This window comes from Herpailurus yagouaroundi, unplaced genomic scaffold (genome assembly GCF_014898765.1).
Source record: "Herpailurus yagouaroundi ecotype Mexico unplaced genomic scaffold, PumYag 530, whole genome shotgun sequence".
Lineage (NCBI taxonomy): Eukaryota > Metazoa > Chordata > Mammalia > Carnivora > Felidae > Herpailurus > Herpailurus yagouaroundi.
Window position 1 is genome coordinate 1,981,701 of NW_024412747.1, and position 16,519 is coordinate 1,998,219.

Genomic DNA, 16,519 nt, shown 5'->3' on the forward strand with positions numbered 1-16,519 from the left:
ATAATGAATACAGCTGCTATAGATTGTATGACCTCTTTCTCCGATGGCCAGCCTGTCCTATTTTGAAAGTTGCTTTTCATTTTTCAAGAGCTACTGAGATGTCACTGGACTGACAACCTTCAAGCTCCCCAAGATCATATAAATCCTACCACACTCTCTTCCTAGCATCCTTCCTATAGGTTTCTATAATAGCACCATCCCATTATTGGGTGGTTCCTTGGTCTCTGTATTCTTTGTCATGGTGAACTCTTTCAGGATGTCTTACTCTCTGCTGAGTTATCTAAACTGTTTTTATCTACATTTCCTTGTCTGTAAAATAAAGATGAGAGAGTTGCAAGAATTAAATAGATTAAGTAAATACATTTAGAATATATATATTTAGAATATAGAGATTATATATTTAGAATATATTTTATATATATATTAGAATACATATATTTAGAAATAGTACCTGACACACAGTATACACTGTATACATTTTAGCTATTATTCTTTTTACTTATTTATTTACTGAAAGGGACATTTCTTTTTATTTAGTTTTTTTTAATGTTTATTATTTTTGAGAGGGAACAAGAAAGAGAGAGCACTTGGGGGAGGAGCAGAGAGAGAGAGGTTTACAGAGAATCCCAAGCAGGCTCTGTGATGTCAGTACAGAGCCTGATACGGGGCTCAAATTCATGAAACATGAGAGCATGACCTGAGCCAAAATCAAGAGTCAGATGCCCAGCTGACTGAGCCCCAGGCACCCCAGAAAGTGACCTTTTTTTTTTTTTTTAAAGTTTATTTATTTATTTATTTTTTGAGAGAGAGTGCAAGTGGGAGAGTGGGCAGAAAGAGAGGGAGAGAGAGAATCCCAAGCAGGCTCCGCGCTGTCATCAGGGAGCCCCATGTGGGGCTGAATCCCAAGACAGCAAGATCATGACCTGGCCTAAACCAAGAAGCTTAGCCAACTGAGCCATCCAGGCTCCCAACTATTATTCCGTTTATTATTAATACTAATCTGTGTGTATATAGCAATCAGAATATATATATATACCATGTAATAAATTTTTGAATCAATAGTTTCCTCATGGCGTTGATATGTGACTGAACAGGACTTACAATTTAAAATGATATGATAACTGTGTCAGAATCTTACCATCTATGCTGGTGGGGCTTCCCCACCACATTGCTCACCATTTGCATGGCCTTGGAGACTCCAGGCTAGGCTGCATCTGTGGTGAGGGCCTGACAGGCAATGGCCAGCTGACCAGGCCCGGAACTGTTGAAAGAACCCGGGGCTTTCTGCCACTTCCGGGTCCACAAACGATCCAGAAACTTTATATCTGGTGCTTCTGACTTGATTCATCTCTCAGGAACTGACAGAAACTCAAATAAAATAAACCCAAGAGGCTCTGGGGAGAAAACTAGAACATTAATTCCTTAATTTTCCATAAAATCTATGATTGTCTCTAGAAAACTCCATACCATAGTCCTACCTCAGTCTGTGGGCTTAAAAATATCTCCCCCAGTTTGCATACAACCGGTGCCATTTGAACATGAGGATACAAAACACATCAGTGCTTCCTTCATATCCTCTTCCTGTTTCAGCAAGGAATGATTAAAGTTGAGCTGATGTCAACGTGTGCTGGGCACCCTGGGACCCAAGTCTCAAAGTGAAACATATCCGAGTTCAAGTAATCCAACCAGCTTCCAGCTTGTTTCTGCAGTGGAGGTAGGTCCATCTGCTTCTAGGGGTTGTTGTGGGAATAAACAGAGAATGTATTTCAAACATCTAGCAGAGAGCCTGCCCCAAGTTCACTTGCTTGTCCACCTGGTTGCAAGCTCAGGGAGAGCCCAATTCCTGCTAAGTGCCCACACCCTACTCCATGGGGATTTCTACCTGAACCTCTCTTGGCTAACTTGCCTTAAGGCTTAGACATAACTAGCTTTTCAAAAGTTGAGTCAAAGATTAATTTTTTTTTTTTAAGTTAAATCTCTTTGGGCCACAACAGCACTTGAGACTTAATTACTTTATAAATGAGCTTTGATCTCTCAGTTGTGACAGGCTTTCCACCCTCCCTCCTACCCACAGTTCAGTTGACTATGCCTAATTATCTTATCTTGCTAAGTCATTAAATATGCATTTGCTAAAGTCATTTCCCTTCTCTCCTCGCCCCCCCCCCCCCCCGGAGATTTTATCCTAATTACTGATTTGCTTTCCTTCATGAGAGTATGATTAGTTGGTGAATCTTTTGTTCGCTAACGTGTCTATGTGGCGGGGTCGTCTCGTGGCTCCTTCTGTGCCGATGCTAGTCGAGTCCTTCTTCCCTTTTCTCTCCAAAGAAAAGAACTGGTAGAGAAGTCCAAAATATACAGTTGGTCTAAACGAGCAATTTTTGGACTGGGTAAACCATTGGTGTCTTAGGCAGGGTTCTTCTATAAGCGAAGACTGAGACAAAATCTGCTGGGCAGGTAGTTTGCCTGTTGGCGGGACATGTAAACCCAGGGACAAGAGTAAGACACCAAGGTGAGGATAAAAGGATGGAGTGAGAGGTAATGCACGGGCATGTTGCCAAGTTCACCACTGTTCTGGTGCACAGGCGTTCCAACCTACTGAGCCTGGGTCTATGTTTCTTCATTCACTTAAACCTTTCCTGCGCTCTCTCTCCATAGTAACTTCATGTGCTGCACACAGGCACATTTCTCCACCACCTTGCAAGAATTATTAATCTTCTCCTTCTGCTCTTTTTCCTGCAGTAAATTACGGGGACCAGGGTTGGGATGCCATTGATAGTATCTATCTTGCAAGACCCATATCAGACATGAGGTTGACAAGTGAGAAACCAGGACCTCCAGAGAGTGCTAGGGTGCCAAAAATAGCATATAATCTCGAGAACTTTCGAGGCCTTTCCAGGTCCTTCCCTAACCTCCACGTACATTGCAGATCATACATAAAGCGTTCCTAGGCTCAACAGGACAAGGCAGATTTGGGACCAATCCCCTGCCTTCTCATTGGCTGCCCTTCCAGTAATAAAGCTTTCTCTGCTTCAAACTTGATGTTTCAGAGATTTGCTTACTGAGCATCAGACACACGAATCTGATTTCAGGGTTTGGCAACACTGTGGCATTTTCTGAGGATCTTGCCAACACAGGACTCTGAATGTCCTCCCCGGGGAAGTAGGAGACAGCGTGCATCCATTGACTCTGGTTCCCTATCAGTCATAGGACTTGGCTCCCGGGTTGCACCTTGGGGTAGGAGGTGTATGAGTAACCTTGTAGGCGATAGAAACCTCAGGCACATCATGCTGCAGAGCCAGAAAAGCCCAGAGCAGGAAGCACCAGGTAGATGGCGTAATCCAGGCACCGCACTGTCAGAAGTAGCAGCCTGAAGCTGGTAGACACCTGAGTAGGAGCGGAGGGGACCAGCACGCGCATTAGAGATCAAATTGGCATGTGAACCATCAGCCCTTTTAATTCTCCTTCCAGTCTAATTTCACAAAGGATACAGCCCTTTCTCAAACCCTATATCTGGTGCTACTCATTTTGAACTAAAGGCTAGAAGGAACATCAAAAGTGATTCTCAACGACACTCTTGGTGTATCGATTATTTCAAATAACATTGTAAAACTCTCCAAAATCATTTGAACCTGCATGCGAACATACCGCAGAACACATTTAAGAGGAGTGTTGAGTTGGGGAAGGAGGCATGGAGTCAAGTCAAGCAGCAATGAGATGTCCCCGCTCCCCAAAGCATTAGGAGTTTGCTTAAAGCACCTTGACACTGTCCAATGGAAGCTCGTGGCTGCTTGGAAAGCTTCTGCCGCGGATTCTGAATCCCCTTTAGAGTAGGGAGTGGGATGATTTCAAACCTGAGATGATGGAGGCACAGAGAGAATGCTGCCTTACAAACCAGAAAGTCCTGGGGGAAATATTTTCTTCTGACAATGAAGGAGACCATTGTCTGCTTCTGAAGTGGCTTACTTGTGATTCAGACAGAGCATTTTTATATTTCTTCAGCGTAACAGAAGTAATTTAGAGTCTAAATTTAAATGTGCACGATTCCAGAGGGCAGGGAGTTGATTTATATACTTATCACATTGTGGCTAATCATGTATTTGAAGAACAAGAGGAAATTACACTAAGTAAAGCAGGCAAATATGTAAAGGCCAGAGTGTCTTCAGAAATCAATTACTAGACTCTGGTTAAAAGTCACACGCATGATAACTGACAGGAGAGGTTTACATTCAGATCTGTAGAGAAAACATGACCTTCACCTTCTAAGTTAATGAAAGAACACTTTGTGTTGCCCTGAGGAAAAACAACAATCCTCTAGCTCACAGAAAAGTGAGCTATTTAACTATATAAACTATAGACACGTGCTTGTAGTTTTCATCAGCTGCAATTTCTCATTCTGAGGTTGTTTTCAGGAAGAGAGCCTGACCTTAGGATGCGATAGTAGGATATTTGCCTTAGAAGAGTCAGCCTGTAACCCTTAAAAATCTTGTAAGTGCGTTACAATTTCTGGAGGAGAACAGATGCTATGGTATTTGCCTTTGCTACTTCTGCTCTGAGACAATGGGAATTTGAGCAAAGTCGATATCCCAGATGACACTGTGGAGAAAGAGAAAGGCAGAAGGGAGACCCAGCGAGAGAATGATTGAGTGAAGCAGGTGTGTATGGTGGAGGCAGAATGTTGGAGGTAGGACAGAAAGTAGAAAGGAACATTTGTAAGATTAGTCATCTTTATATAGTATGGGGAGTAAAGACAGAAGACAATGTGTCCAGAGAGAGATGGACAAGGTCAAGGCCTTAAGAAACAAAGGCTATTTAGAAGTTTATTTTAGAAGCTGCACGCAAGATCATGATAAGGGGGTTATGCTAAAGGCATGTCTGTATGAATGTGGGATTTAGCGGTAAGCTATAGATACGTTTGGCTATAACTCAAAAAAATGATTAAGGATAAGAAAAGAAAGTTATGACTTTCCTGCTTCAATAATAATTGAGAAGATTCACATTTGCTGTTCTGGAATGAAGGCATGGCAAAAAGTTCAGACTGAGCTTGGTAATAACAGGAAAAGTAAGATTGGGGTGTGTGTGTGAGAGAGAGAGAGAGAGAGAGAGAGAGAGAGAGAGAGAGAGAGAGAGAGAGACGCTGTAGGAGGCTTCCACTTAAAACCAGCCTGCCAACATGTTTATATATGTGATCAACTTCTTTAAATTCTTATCAAGGGGATTAAAAAGATAATTTTTTTTTCAACGTTTTTTTTTTTATTTATTTATGGGACAGACAGAGACAGAGCATGAACGGGGGAGGGGCAGAGAGAGAGGGAGACACAGGATCGGAAACAGGCTCCAGGCTCCAGGCTCCGAGCCATCAGCCCAGAGCCTGACGCGGGGCTCGAACTCACGGACCGTGAGATCGTGACCTGGCTGAAGTCGGACGCTTAACCGACTGCGCCACCCAGGCGCCCCAAAAAGATAAATTTTAAAAATACACAATGCTTTATAATTGACTTGGGAACATCATATGCAGATCATATAGAAGACAAATTTTAGTCAAGGAACACAAGAGAAACTTTTAGAGGTTATCAGCTTCCAGTAAGCCAATAAAATAATAAATGAATAGAAAGACCATAAACTTTCTCTTAAATACCAAGAAAAGCTGAGGCTCACACAATTTATGACAGTCTCATTGTGAAGATTGTTACAATGTAATCAGAGACCCTAACCACATTAGATGTTTCAGTATTTTAAAGTATAGAAACAACAAAAAACAGCAAGGAGGATTCAGTACATTTGATTTACCACCTGCTTGAAGCATGGATACAGATTATTAACAGGTATGATAAAGAGTAATATTTACTGAGCATTGTTCAGGCACACAGTAATGTTGGATGCTTTATCTCCTGTAAGTCTTCTGACAATGCAAGGAAGTCAGACATTGTTATTTTCATTCTACAGAGGAGAAAACAGATTTAAAAGGTTGGGAAATGTATCATATTCAGTTTCACTCACCCCATGTTCATAGTACCTAGTCTAATGCTTGGCAAATAAAGATATTTAGTAACTATGTACTGAACAAATGAATGATGCTTAAACGAATGAATGAACAGAGTAATGATGCCTACATTCACAGCTTGGACTGCCTAATGTCAAATCTTTAAAACCTCTTCTCTATTGCTTGTAACTAACAGGACTGTGACACACAGTTTGAAATGAGAGTTTCATAATATTAATACTTGAAGCAGCCACCAAGACAAATAAGTTACATCCTTTCTTGGACACTTGGATGACTAATCCAATGGGATATCTACCAAACCAATCCTAACACCTATGGAGAAAATAGGTGTTTTGCCCCTCCTTCATTTTCCAAACCAAAAATTAGTGCCTACATTCAAGATAGGCTTAAAAAACGACTAGGGGGGAAGCATAATCACAAAGTGCCTGCAAAACCCCATCCTTACAAATAAATTAAACCCCAGAGTATTCAACAATCAGGGAGTCATCACAGTCTTTTTTTAAAAGTGGTGGCGAGGCGGGGAGAAAAAGAAACCGTGCTTATAGGAGTCAGAAGTGAGGACCCTTCAGAAAAATTTCAAAATATGAACTGAGAAAGAAAAAAATCAGAATTGGTGCAACATAGGTGATGTATGCCATGCTCACCACAGCAAGGAGAAGTCCTGTCCCATGTTCACTTAGGTATCTTCATTTAAGCAGTCAAATTGTCTCCACTTGGTGCACCATGATTGCACGATAATTTTATGAGGAGCTGAACACGGTATATGCATGCAAAGTGGAGGTGGAGTCAAACACGCTTGGCAGGAGACTTCGCCGCTGCTGCTTGCTGGTGTCCTCTGTCCGTGATCCCCCAGGAGACAGACATCCAGCCTGGAACTCGGCGCTAAGAGAAATTGCACGTAGTTCCCCTGGTTCAATCGCCGTTTCCTGGGTCTGATTACATCTTGCCTTGTAAAAATGTTTCAGTCAAGTGGTAAGTACAGGGAGGGGACTTCATTTCTGGCAATGAAGTAGGCTACCATCTGTCCCTGGTAAGACAAATAAAAACCCTGAATGAAATATAAAAATCGATTTTGGCTTAGATAAACATTTTCATTAAAGTTTATCATGCATGGAGAAAAACAGTCCAGTAAGTATATAGTTAATTAGCCTAAGGGAACACATGTGGATAATAAACACCCATATCAACATCTGTAACCCCACTTGCATTTCCAAAGCCAGGCTGTGCTCCCTCTGAGCCACAAACCCTCTCTTCCCTCCAGTAGACTTTAAAACCGTAGATTACTTTTGCCCATTGGGAATCATGCAGTGTTTTTTGTTTTCAGATCTAGCTTCTTTCACTCGACTGTGAGATTCATCCATATTATTCGTGTGCAGTAGTTCATTCATTTTCATTGGGGTGTAGTATTCCATTGTGTGAATATAGAACCTAAAGATAGAATTGACTTACTGAATTGTGGAAGGACATTTCTCTGCGGCGTTTAGATACTACAGACTATACTTCTATGAAAACTATTGTATGTATTTTCCCCCACATGTACCGTTGAGTATATGCCTAGTAAGGGAATTTCTGGTTTACAGAGAATGCATGTGATCACCTTTATAGATATCATTAATGCATAAAATTCATCTTATTAAACAGCCTTGATGAATTGGCAAGAAAGTAAGGAATAGTTGGGTAACAGAGTCCTTCTTATTTCCTTCCTTCCTACTTACCTTCTTCCCTTCCTTCCTTTCTTCTATCTTTCCCTTGTTAATCTGCCTCAGAACCATTAGGTATGGCATCTGGGTGAGGAGAGGGCAGTGGTAGCATCCCTGTGTGGGCTGTAGGAATCCCAAAGAAGTGAGGACAGCTTCATGGGAGAGTGAGAGTTAAGTCTGGGGGGTTGGGAGGGGTGGGAGCAGACCAGAGAGGGCTGTTGAGGGATGAGAAAGGTGTCCAGATTGGAGGAAAGTGGCCAGCCTCGTAGCAGCAGTGAGTGGACATGGGGATGGCTGCATAGGCAAGAACAGCGTTCTAGGGATATCCCAGCCTGAGCGGAGTGACAAGAGTGGCCAAATGGAGGATGGTGTGGCAGTGGAAGATTGGTTACACATTATTATTAATCTAACAAATTTATTCAGAATAAAGGGACCCAGGTTTTGAACTGTTGGACAAAAAACTTATAAATATGACAGGGGACATTCTAGAATTAACTCTGTGGTATTGGACTGGAGTTGGAGATATCAGTTAAATTCATCATTTTCAATATATAGAAATGTAGATGTGGATGTAAGTGTGCATGTGTGTGTAAACATACGTATATCCCCTAGGTTTGGCCAGTGAATATGGATAGTTTTACTCCTTCCTTTTCAATCTGGTTGCCTTTTATTTCTTTTTCTTGCCTAGTTTCTCTGGCTAGGTCCTCTAATAGAAAGTTGAATAGAAATGGTGGTGAGAATGGACATTTTAATTTTGTTCTTGATATTAGGGGCAAAGCATTCTGTCTTCCACCATTAATTATGATGTTGAGAGGTTTTTGAAGATGTTGTTATCAGGTTGAGAAAATTCCTATTTCTTGTTTGTTAAGTGTTTTTATCATGAAACCGTATTGGATTTTGCTAAATGGTTTTTCTGCATCTATTGAGATGATTGTGTATTTTTTGTGTGCTTCACTCATTTTCTGTTTTTTAAAAATTTTTTTAAATTTTATTTATTTTTTTACAGAGATTGTGTATTTTTTTTAATTTATATATGAAATTTATTGTCAAATTGGTTTCCATACAGCACCCAGTGCTCATCCCAAAAGGTGCCCTCCTCAATACCCATCACCCACCCTCTCCTCCCTCCCACCCCCCATCAACCCTCAGTTTGCTCTCAGTTCTCAACAGTCTCTTATGCTTTGGCTCTCTCCCACTCTAACCTCTTTTTTTTTTTTTTTTTCCTTCCCCTCCCCCATGGATTCCTGTTAAGTTTCTCAGGATCCACATAAGAGTGAAACCATATGGTATCTGTCTTTCTCCATATGGCTTATTTCACTTAGCATCACACTCTCCAGTTCCATCCACGTTGCTACAAAAGGCCATATTTCATTTTTTCTCATTGCCACGTAGTATTCCATAGTGTATATAAACCACAATTTCTTTATCCATTCATCAGTTGATGGACATTTAGGCTCTTTCCATCATTTGGCTATTGTTGAGAGTGCTGCTATGAACATTGGGGTCCAAGTGCCCCTATGCATCAGTACTCCTGTGTCCCTTGGATAAATTCCTAGCAGTGCTATTGCTGGGTCATAGGGTAGGTCTATTTTTAATTTTCTGAGGAACCTCCACACTGCTTTCCAGAGCGGCTGCACCAATTTGCATTCCCACCAACAGTGCAAGAGGGTTCCCGTTTCTCCACATCCTCTCCAGCATCTATAGTCTCCTGATTTGTTCATTTTGGCCACTCTGACTGGCGTGAGGTGATATCTGAGTGTGGTTTTGATTTGTATTTCCCTGATAAGGAGCGACGCTGAACATCTTTTCATGTGCCTGTTGGCCATCCGGATGTCTTCTTTAGAGAAGTGTCTATTCATGTTTTCTGCCCATTTCTTCACTGGGTTATTTGCTTTTCGGGTGTGAAGTTTGGTGAGCTCTTTATAGATTTTGGATACTAGCCCTTTGTCCCATATGTCATTGGCAACTATCTTTTCCCATTCCGTTGGTTGCCTTTTCGTTTTGTTGGTTGTTTCCTTTGCTGTGCAGAAGCTTTTTATCTTCATAAGGTCCCAGTAATTCACTTTTGCTTTTAATTCCCTTGCCTTTGGGGATGTGTCGAGTAAGAGATTGCTACGGCTGAGGTCAGAGAGGTCTTTTCCTGCTTTCTCCTCTAGGGTTTTGATGGTTTCCTGTCTCACATTCAGGTCCTTGATCCATTTTGAGTTGATTTTTGTGAATGGTGTGAGAAAGTGGTCTAGTTTCAACCTTCTGCATGTTGCTGTCCAGTTCTCCCAGCACCATTTGTTAAAGAGACTGTCTTTTTTCCATTGGATGTTCTTTCCTGCTTTGTCAAAGATGAGTTGGCCATACGTTTGTGGGTCTAGTTCTGGGGTTTCTATTCTATTCCATTGGTCTATGTGTCTGTATTTGTGCCAATACCATGCTGTCTTGATGATGACAGCTTTGTAGTAGAGGCTAAAGTCTGGGATTGTGATGCCTCCTGCTTTGGTCTTCTTCAAAATTACTTTGGCTATTCGGGGCCTTTTGTGGTTCCATATGAATTTTAGGATTGCTTGTTCTAGTTTTGAGAAGAATGCTGGTGCAATTTTGATTGGGATTGCATTGAATGTGTAGATAGCTTTGGGTAGTATTGACATTTTGACAATATTTATTCTTCCAATCCATGAGCAGGGAATGTCTTTCCATTTCTTTAAATCTTCTTCAATTACCTTCATAAGCTTTCTATAGTTTTCAGCATACAGATCCTTTACATCTTTGGTTAGATTTATTCCTAGGTATTTTATGCTTCTTGGTGCAATTGTGAATGGGATCAGTTTCCTTATTTGTCTTTCTGTTGCTTCATTGTTAGTGTATAAGAATGCAACTGATTTCTGTACATTGATTTTGTATCCTGCAACTTTGCTGAATTCATGTATCAGTTCTAGCAGACTTTTGGTGGAGTCTGTCGGATTTTCCATGTATAATATCATGTCATCTGCAAAAAGCGAAAGCTTGACTTCATCTTTGCCAATTTTGATGCCTTTGATTTCCTTTTGTTGTCTGATTGCTGATGCTAGAACTTCCAGCACTATGTTAAACAACAGCGGTGAGAGTGGGCATCCCTGTCGTGTTCCTGATCTCAGGGAAAAAGCTCTCAGTTTTTCCCCGTTGAGGATGATGTGAGCTGTGGGCTTTTCATAAATGGCTTTTATGATCTTTAAGTATGTTCCTTCTATCCCGACTTTCTCAAGGGTTTTTATTAAGAAAGGGTGCTGGATTTTGTCAAAGGCCTTTTCTGCATCGATTGACAGGATCATATGGTTCTTCTCTTTTTTTTTTGTTAATGTGATGTATCACGTTGATTGATTTGCGAATGTTGAACCAGCCCTGCATCCCAGGAATGAATCCCACTTGATCATGGTGAATAATTCTTTTTATATGCCGTTGAATTCGATTTGCTAGTATCTTATTGAGAATTTTTGCATCCATATTCATCAGGGATATTGGCCTGTAGTTCTCTTTTTTTTACTGGGTCTCTGTCTGGTTTAGGAATCAAAGTAATACTGGCTTCATAGAATGAGTCTGGAAGTTTTCCTTCCCTTTCTATTTCTTGGAATAGCTTGAGAAGGATAGGTATTATCTCTGCTTTAAACATCTGGTAGAACTCCCCTGGGAAGCCATCTGGTCCTGGACTCTTATTTGTTGGGAGATTTTTGATAACCGATTCAATTTCTTCGCTGGTGATGGGTCTGTTCAAGCTTTCTATTTCCTCCTGATTGAGTTTTGGAAGAGTGTGGGTGTTCAGGAATTTGTCCATTTCTTCCAGGTTGTCCAATTTGTTGGCATATAATTTTTCATAGTATTCCCTGATAATTGTTTGTATCTCTGAGGGATTGGTTGTAATAATTCCATTTTCATTCATGATTTTATCTATTTGGGTCATCTCCCTTTTCTTTTTGAGAAGCCTGGCTAGAGGTTTGTCAATTTTGTTTATTTTTTCAAAAAACCAACTCTTGGTTTCGTTGATCTGCTCTACAGTTTTTTTAGATTCTATATTGTTTATTTCTGCTCTGATCTTTATTATTTCTCTTCTTCTGCTGGGTTTAGGCTGCCTTTGCTGTTCTGCTTCTCTTTCCTTTAGGTGTGCTGTTAGATTTTGTATTTGGGATTTTTCTTGTTTCTTGAGATAGGCCTGGATTGCAATGTATTTTCCTCTCAGGACTGCCTTCGCTGCGTCCCAAAGCGTTTGGATTGTTGTATTTTCATTTTCGTTTGTTTCCATATATTTTTTAATTTCTTCTCGAATTGCCTGGTTGACCCACTCATTCGTTAGTAGGGTGTTCTTTAACCTCCATGCTTTTGGAGGTTTTCCAGACTTTTTTTTGTGGTTGATTTCAAGCTTCATAGCATTGTGGTCTGAAAGTATGCATGGTATGATTTCAATTCTTGTAAACTTCTGAAGGGCTGTTTTGTGACCCAGTATATGATCTATCTTGGAGAATGTTCCATGTGCACTCGAGAAGAAAGTATATTCTGTTGCTTTGGGATGCAGAGTTCTAAATATATGTCAAGTCCATCTGATCCAATGTCTCATTCAGGGCCCTTGTTTCTTTATTGACCGTGTGTCTGGATGATCTATCCATTTCTGTAAGTGGGGTGTTAAAGTCCCCTGCAATGACCACATTCTTATCAATAAGGTTGCTTGTGTTTATGAGTAATTGTTTTATATATTTGGGCGCTCCGGTATTCGGCGCATAGACATTTATAATTGTTAGCTCTTCCTGATGGATAGACCCTGTCACTATTATATAATGTCCTTCTTCATCTCTTGTTACAGCCTTTAATTTAAAGTCTAGTTTGTCTGATAGAAGTATGGCTACTCCAGCTTTCTTTTGGCTTCCAGTAGCATGATAAATAGTTCTCCATCCCCTCACTCTCAATCTAAAGGTGTCCTCAGGTCTAAAATGAGTCTCTTGTAGACAGCAAATAGATGGGTCTTGTTTTTTTATCCATTCTGATACCCTCTGTCTTTTGGTTGGCGCATTTAATCTATTTACATTCAGTGTTATTATAGAAAGATATGGGTTTAGAGTCATTGTGATGTCTGTATGTTTTATGCTTGTAGTGATGTCTCTGGTACTTTGTCTCACAGGGTCCCCCTTAGGATCTCTTGTAGGGCTGGTTTAGTGGTGACAAATTCCTTCAGTTTTTGTTTGTTTGGGAAGACCTTTATCTCTCCTTCTATTCTAAATGACAGGCTTGCTGGATAAAGGATTCTCGGCTGCATATTTTTTCTGTCTAGCACACTGAAAATCTCGTGCCAACTCTTTCTGGCCTGCCAAGTTTCAAAAGAGAGATCAGTCACGAGTCTTATAGGTCTCCCTTTATATGTGAGGGCACGTTTACCCCTTGCTGCTTTCAGAATTTTGTCTTTATCCTTGTATTTTGCCAGTTTCACTATGATATGTCGTGCAGAAGATCGATTCAAGTTCCGTCTGAAGGGAGTTCTCTGTGCCTCTTGGATTTCAATGCCTTTTTCCTTCCCCAGTTCAGGGAAGTTCTCAGCTATTATTTCTTCAAGTACCCCTTCAGCACCTTTCCCTCTCTCTTCCTCCTCTGGGATACCAATTATGCGTATATTATTTCTTTTTAGTGTATCACTTAGTTCTCTAATTTTCCCCTCATACTCCTGGATTTTTTTATCTCTCTTTTTCTCAGCTTCCTCTTTTTCCATAACTTTATCTTCTAGTTCACCTATTCTCTCCTCTGCCTCTTCAATCCGAGCCGTGGTGGTTTCCATTTTGTTATGCATTTCGTTTAAAGCGTTTTTCAGCTCCTCATGACTGTTCCTTAGTCCCTTGATCTCTGTAGCAAGAGATTCTCTGCTGTCAGCTATACTGTTTTCAAGCCCAGCGATTAATTTTATGACTATTATTCTAAATTCACTTTCTGTTATATTATTTAAATCCTTTTTGATCAGCTCATTAGCTGTTGTTATTTCCTGGAGATTCTTCTGAGGGGAATTCTTCCGCTTGGTCATTTTGGATAGTCCCTGGCGTGGTGAGGACCTGCAGGGCACTTCCCCTGTGCCTGTGCTGTGGTGTATAACTGGAGTTGGTGGGCGGAGCCGCAGTCAGACCTGATGTCTGCCCCCAGCCCACCGCTGGGGCCACAGTCAGACTGGTGCGTGCCTTCTCTTCCCCTCTCCTAGGGGCGGGATTCACTGTGGGGTGGGGTGGCCTGTCTGGGCTACTTGCACACTGCCAGGCTTGTGATGCTGGGGATCTGGCGTCTTAGCTGGGGTGGGTAGGCAAGGTGCACAGGGGCAGGAGGGGCAGGCTTAGCTTGCTTCTCCTTAGGTGATCCACTTCAGGAGGGGCCCTGTGGCAGCAGGAGGGAGTCAGATCGGCTGCCGGAGGTTTGGCTCCGCAGAAACACAGAGTTGGGTGTTTGAGCACAGCGAGCAAGTTCCCTGGCAGGAACTGGTTCTCTTTGGGATTTTGGCTGGGGGATGGGCGGGGAAGATGGCGCTGGCAAGCACCTTTGTTCCCCACCAAACTGAGCTCTGTCGTCCAGGGGCTCAGCAGCTTTCCTTCCCTTTGTCCTCCAGCCTTCCCGCTTTCTGAGCAGAGCTGTTAACTTATGACCTCCCAGCCGCTAAGTCGCGCTTGCTGTCGGAACACAGTCCGTCAGGCCCCTCCGCTTTTTGCAAGCCAGACTTGGGGGCTCTGCTTGGCCGGCGAGCTGCCCCTCCGCCCCGGCTCCCTCCTGCCAGTCCGTGGAGCGCGCACCGCCTCGCCGCCCTTCCTACCCTCTTCCGTGGGCCTCTCATCTACGCTTGGCTCGGTGACTCCGTTCTGCTAATCCTCTGGTGGTTTTCTGGGTTATTTAGGCAGGTGTAGGTGGAATCTAAGTGATCAGCAGGACATGCGGTGAGCCCAGCGTCCTCCTACGCCGCCATCTTCCCTCCTCCTCCGAGAGATTGTGTATTTTTTGTGTGATTTACTAATTTTCTGTTTTTTTTTAATTTTTTAAAATTTTATTTTTATATTTTTAGAGACAGAGACAGATTGTGTATTTTTTGTCTGATTTACTCATTTTCTGTTTTTTTAATTTTATTTAAATTTTATTTTATTTATTTTTTTAGAGAGAGAGACAGAGCATGAGTGGGGGAGGGGCAGAGAGAGAGGGAGACACAGAATCCAAAGTAGGCTCCAAGCTCCGAGCTATCAGCACAGAGCCCAACATGGGGGCTCAAACTCACAAACCACGAGATCATGACCTGAGCTGAAGTTGGACACTTAACCAGCTGAGCCATCCAGGTGTCCCTATTCATTTTTTAAATAAAGTCCCCATTTTCAGTCTCTTTTCTCTCCATGGCTTACTTTCAGTATTTTTTGCTGTTATTTCTTCAAGTTCACTAATCTTTTCTTTTATAGTCTAAGCTTTCATTAATTCCATCTCACCTACTCATCATCTCAGACACTGTATTATTACTTTACTGTGTCTCTCCTGGTACTTGTTTTCTCTTGGTATCAGAACAAATTACTACAGATTTGGCATTTTATTTTTTTTATTTTTTTTTAATTTTTTTTTTTCAACGTTTATTTATTTTTGGGATAGAGAGAGACAGAGCATGAATGGGGGAGGGGCAGAGAGATAGGGAGACACAGAATCAGAAACAGGCTCCAGGCTCCGAGCCATCAGCCCAGAGCCTGACGCGGGGCTCGAACTCACGGACCGCGAGATCGTGACCTGGCTGAAGTCAGACGCTTAACCGACTGCGCCACCCAGGCGCCCCAGATTTGGCATTTTAAACAACACTCATTTATTACCTCAAACTTCCATTGGTCAGAAGTCCTGGCATCCCCTGATTCAGGGATTCTAAACTTTGCCTCTCTCAGCAATTTCTGACTTGACACATCTCCAAAGGCAAGGGAATTAAAAGCAAAAATGAACTATTGGGATCTTATGAAGATAAAAATCTTCTGCACTGTAAAGGAAGCAACCAACAAAACTAAAAGGCAACCAACAGAATGGTAAAAGATATTTGCAAATGACCTATCGGACAAAGGGCTAGTATCCAAAATGTATAAAGAGCTCACCAAACTCCACACCCGAAAAACAAACAATCCTGAAGAAATGGGCAGAAAACATGAATAGACACTCCTCTAAAGAAGACATCCGGATGGCCAACAGGCACATGAAAAGATGCTCAATGTCGCTCCTCATCGGGGAAATATGAATCAAAACCACACTGAGATACCACCTCATGCCAGTCAGAGTGGCTAAAATGAACAAATCAGGAGACTATAGATGCTGGAGAGGACGTGGAGAAACGGGAACCCTCTTGCACTGTTGGTGGGAATGTAAACCGGTGCAGCCACTTTGGAAAACTGTGGAGTTTCCTCAAAAAATTAAAAACAGGTCTACCCTGTGACCCAGCAATAGCACTGCTAGGAATTTACCCAAGGAATATGGGAGTGCTGATGCAGAGGGGCACTTGTACCCCAATGTTTACAGCAGCACTTTCAACAATAGCCAAATTGTGGAAAGAGCCTAAATGTCCATCAACTGACGAATGGACACAAATTGTGGTTGATATATACAATGGAATACCACTTGGCAATGAGAAAGAATGAAATCTGGCCTTTTGTAGCAACATGGATGGAACTGGAGAGTGTTATGCTAAGTGAAATAAGTCCTACAGAGAAAGACAGATACCATATGTTTTCACCCTTATGTGGATGCTGGGAAACTTAACAGAGGACCTTGGGGGAAGGGAAGGAAAAAAAAGAGAGGGAGGTAGCCAAACCATAAGAGACTCTTAAAAACA

At 41.8% G+C, this 16,519-nt stretch overlaps 1 long non-coding RNA gene across 1 annotated transcript in view; it reads left to right on the forward strand.

Moving 5' to 3' along the window:
- Nucleotides 1–1,569: 1,569 nt before the first annotated feature.
- Nucleotides 1,570–16,519, forward strand: part of LOC121023157 (uncharacterized) — a 34,094-nt gene continuing 19,144 nt past the window's right edge. Inside the window, exon 1 of the long non-coding RNA XR_005787263.1 lies at nt 1,570–1,714. This is a non-coding gene — a long non-coding RNA (uncharacterized LOC121023157). The remainder of the gene's footprint in view (nt 1,715–16,519) is intronic.